General features: G+C 53.5%; 1 non-coding gene across 1 annotated transcript in view; it reads left to right on the forward strand.

Annotated features, from left to right (window-relative positions):
• The first annotated feature begins 4662 nt into the window (after positions 1–4662).
• The window catches only part of LOC124584123, a 1910-nt gene continuing 1572 nt past the window's right edge, over positions 4663–5000 (forward strand). The window contains exon 1 of the ribosomal RNA XR_006974533.1: positions 4663–5000. This exon is cut by the window's right edge and continues 1572 nt beyond it. This is a non-coding gene — a ribosomal RNA (small subunit ribosomal RNA).

The raw sequence follows: 5000 nt of genomic DNA on the forward strand, positions 1-5000 counted from the left end.
CTCTGCCGCACGAAGTCGTGGACCGGCAATCACTCCACCTGCACCCGTTCGTTCCCCACCCCAACCGCCCAACTCGCAACTCCAGCGGATGAACGGCGGACTTTGCTCGCACTCGCAATGTGCAATCCACCCCTATAACGTGCGTTTCATGAAGAGTTATGTCCAATATGCGACATTCCCGCTGTCCATATACATGAGCTGCGAGCTGTACCACGTACGAGCTACAGACGCGATCGCGTTGCTCTCTGTACGAATGCAGATGCTCAGCGGCAGCTAGGAGGCGCTCCATCCATGTCGGTACCGGTGAGCGTTGCACTCGCAGTCGCAAAAACGTACGGCAAGTATATTACTCGGAAGAGTCAATGACAGTCCAAGCCCCCCTGCGTGGGAAGAGTCTTCCTAGGCCATGACCCACCGGAAGGGCGCAGCGTCCCCCACCCCAGACATGTGACGTCACACTATCGGTATTGACGACTAGACTGATTCCTTATAATCATTTGCCATACACCGGTGGAAGCTGCCGAGACGAGTAACTACATAGCGGGCTCGCCGTGTCACTAATGTACAGAGATACAATAGTTTCGACTGGAACCGGATTAAACGTATACACGGCGCTGATTAGTAATAGATAGAGCCATCAGAATACAGATAATGTATACAACTGTCCGTATACATGCTGAAAGACTCTGCTCACAATCACACGTCAGCCAGACACTCTTATCACGCACTACTCTCTGCCTGTAACAGGCACACAGACAATATGTAAGCACCAGCATGGAACAACACCCAGTGCATCCTCTCTGCCACATTAGACAATCCACACTATCATAACCAGACCGGGAGGTCCACTCGGAAAACAGAATATCCCACCCTTCCGACAACCACCATTGCTCAGCTAAGCCACCAACACCCACACATGTCCTACACAGGGGTGCACCCAACATCACAATACTGCCTCCTGTCACACCACAAAAACAATGGCAGGAATGAAAGACACAGGTCTGCCACAAGCATGGAATCAGAGCGCCGCCTGTCATGAGCCAAAGGTGCACCCTGACGTGCCAAATCAGATGATGCCGCAGTCATTTACTTACGATAATCACAATCAACAAACCGGCCCCCCCCCCCCAAAACACCTTTCCTTACAACAATGTGTACCTTAACCTAACCCGTATTGTGCCTTAACCTAACCCGTATTGTGCCTTAACCTAACCCGTATTGTGCCTTAACCTAACCCGTATTGTGCCTTAACCTAACCCGTATTGTGCCTTAACCTAACCCGTATTGTGCCTTAACCTAACCCGTATTGTGCCTTAACCTAACCCGTATTGTGCCTTAACCTAACCCGTATTGTGCCTTAACCTAACCCGTATTGTGCCTTAACCTAACCCGTATTGTGCCTTAACCTAACCCGTATTGTGCCTTAACCTAACCCGTATTGTGCCTTAACCTAACCCGTATTGTGCCTTAACCTAACCCGTATTGTGCCTTAACCTAACCCGTATTGTGCCTTAACCTAACCCGTATTGTGCCTTAACCTAACCCGTGTTGTGCCTTAACCTAACCCGTGTTGTGCCTTAACCTAACCCGTGTTGTGCCTTAACCTAACCCGTATTGTGCCTTAACCTAACCCGTGTTGTGCCTTAACCTAACCCGTGTTGTACCTTAACCTAACCCGTGTTGTACCTTAACCTAACCCGTGTTGTACCTTAACCTAACCCGTGTTGTACCTTAACCTAACCCGTGTTGTACCTTAACCTAACCCGTGTTGTACCTTAACCTAACCCGTGTTGTACCTTAACCTAACCCGTGTTGTACCTTAACCTAACCCGTGTTGTACCTTAACCTAACCCGTGTTGTACCTTAACCTAACCCGTGTTGTGCCTTAACCTAACCTATGTTGCGCCTTAACCTAACCTATGTTGCGCCTTAACCTAACCTATGTTGCGCCTTAACCTAACCTATGTTGCGCCTTAACCTAACCCATATTGTACCTTAACCTAACCCATATTGTACCTTAACCTAACCCATATTGTACCTTAACCTAACCCATGTTGCGCCTTAACCTAACCCATGTTGCGCCTTAACCTAACCTATGTTGCGCCTTAACCTAACCCATGTTGCGCCTTAACCTAACCCATGTTGCGCCTTAACCTAACCCATGTTGCGCCTTAACCTAACCCATGTTGCGCCTTAACCTAACCCATGTTGCGCCTTAACCTAACCCATGTTGCGCCTTAACCTAACCCATGTTGCGCCTTAACCTAACCCATGTTGCGCCTTAACCTAACCCATGTTGCGCCTTAACCTAACCCATGTTGCGCCTTAACCTAACCCATGTTGCGCCTTAACCTAACCCATGTTGCGCCTTAACCTAACCCATGTTGCGCCTCAACCTAACCCATGTTGCGCCTCAACCTAACCTATGTTGCGCCTCAACCTAACCTATGTTGCGCCTCAACCCAACACACGTTGGGCCTCAACCCAACACACGTTGGGCCTTAACCCAACACACGTTGGGCCTTAACCCAACACACGTTGGGCCTTAACCCAACACACGTTGGGCCTTAACCCAACACACGTTGGGCCTTAACCCAACACACGTTGGGCCTTAACCCAACACACGTTGGGCCTTAACCCAACACACGTTGGGCCTTAACCCAACACACGTTGGGCCTTAACCCAACACACGTTGGGCCTTAACCCAACACACGTTGGGCCTTAACCCAACACACGTTGGGCCTTAACCCAACACACGTTGGGCCTTAACCCAACACACGTTGGGCCTTAACCCAACACACGTTGGGCCTTAACCCAACACACGTTGGGCCTTAACCCAACACACGTTGGGCCTTAACCCAACACACGTTGGGCCTTAACCCAACACACGTTGGGCCTTAACCCAACACACGTTGGGCCTTAACCCAACACACGTTGGGCCTTAACCCAACATACGTTGGGCCTTAACCTGCTCTGTAATTGTCATACGACGCGTTAAATTAGTGTAGTGTTGCCTAACTGCAACCCCCGCAATATAGTTTGCTACTCGCACTGCCCGGTCCCCAGAGTATCGCTTCATGTGAAACACCTTGCAGCTATACACTGTAATGCGGATGGCAGTAGGACGTACATGCTCAATGCCCTTCGCAGTTGTTCATTGGCATTCGCATGGCGAAGCACAGCCTACGTTGTGGTACGGCTTGTGTCAACTGTCCGCTGATGTTGTACGTCCAAATCACACACTGTACTGCACATTGGTCCTCATGTACTGAATGATACATCGTGGTACATGTGTGACCGTACCACGACTGCGCCAACAACGGCGAACCATACGGTCCAAATATTGTGCACTCAGCTACGTGTCGTCTCCCTATAAGAGCTGGATTGCAGTATGGTATGCCGTGGATGGCGATCAGCATGAGCCGTCTGTTGATGTAGTGGCGCGTGTTGTCAGACGTAGTCGTCTCCTCTCACACACCGTGATAGCATGGTGCACTGCGTTCCACATCTGCGACATGCGACAGAGGCCGGTTGACAGTCGTTCGCGCAATGGACATCGCATACGTACGGGGGCCACCTTCCACGTGTTCGCGAAGCGTGCACATGTTGTTGCGTGTATGTGGGCAGACATAGTGTGTCGTGACACCTGACACAGGCATGCAACAATCGTTGAATTTGCAAATGGCGATGGACGTCTACGTTTGCTGGTGACGTTACGCAAATGAACAACTGGTAAACCGTTGTGGTGCGGTTGTTCTCGCTAGAGGTGAATCAGTGATGGCGACGATCGGTTGAGCTACCAACCGGTTGTTTCAGCGATACCCACCATGCCCACGAACGTGAATGGCATGTGGGTGTGAAGCGATACGCGGCGGTGGCTGGGTGGGACCGTCCCCGGCCGGTGAGGGGGGGCCTCCCGGCGTGCTGGCCGCGCGGTGCGTGGGCGCACGCGCTACAGCCGGCTGGTGGGGGCGGCCAGTGGCAGGCGCGCCGGCCGACGGAGGCGGCAGGCGGCGCAGCTGCGCGCCGGCGCACCCTGCACGCGGCGCCGTGCGGCCAAAGTAGGTCCTCGCGGGCCCGGTGCGAAGCGCGGTGGACATCTGCAGTGTGCTGGTCCGATTGAGGACTGTGTGCGCTGAGGATGCGCCGCCGCCCGTCGCTCGGCGCCGCGACGCCGTCTGCTGCTCGGTCGCCTCTGCGGTTCTCGCAGGTGGATTGTATCGCAGCTGTGCGGACGTGTTGGCGCGTGCGCTGTGCTGGGAGAGTTCGCTTCGGCACCCAAGTGGGGCTTTTGTCCTTCTGTGGCGCTGGCGTTGGAGCTGCCGGCCACCGTAGGTGGCGCGTGTTGTCTCCCGCCGGCAATGCCACGACAGCACGCTCCCGGGCCTCTGTCGGCAGCGGCAAGCTCAGTTGGGAGCACGGGTGGTCGCACCTAAAGCGTCTACTCGCCAAACTCCGGGCGATTGCGCCACTCTCGAACCCGACCAAGTACTTAGGACGGCGCTGCGCGCCGCCGGGACCTGAGAGGGTTTCGAGGTGTATTGTGCAGGGGAGCTCAGCCTCCTCCTGTTTGCAGAATAATTGAGCGGACGCTTGCGTGTTCGCGCGGGCCCCCGGGACACACTCCCGGGCGGCCGGCTGCTCAGCTCTAGTTGACGCAGCTCCCTGGTTGATCCTGCCAGTAGTCATATGCTTGTCTCAAAGATTAAGCCATGCATGTCTCAGTACAAGCCGCATTAAGGTGAAACCGCGAATGGCTCATTAAATCAGTTATGGTTCCTTAGATCGTACCCACGTTACTTGGATAACTGTGGTAATTCTAGAGCTAATACATGCAAACAGAGTCCCGACCAGAGATGGAAGGGACGCTTTTATTAGATCAAAACCAATCGGTCGGCTCGTCCGGTCCGTTTGCCTTGGTGACTCTGAATAACTTTGGGCTGATCGCACGGTCCTCGTACCGGCGACGCATCTTTCAAATGTCTGCCTTATCAACTGTC

The sequence above is a fragment of the Schistocerca americana genome, unplaced genomic scaffold, assembly GCF_021461395.2.
Source record: "Schistocerca americana isolate TAMUIC-IGC-003095 unplaced genomic scaffold, iqSchAmer2.1 HiC_scaffold_47, whole genome shotgun sequence".
Lineage (NCBI taxonomy): Eukaryota > Metazoa > Arthropoda > Insecta > Orthoptera > Acrididae > Schistocerca > Schistocerca americana.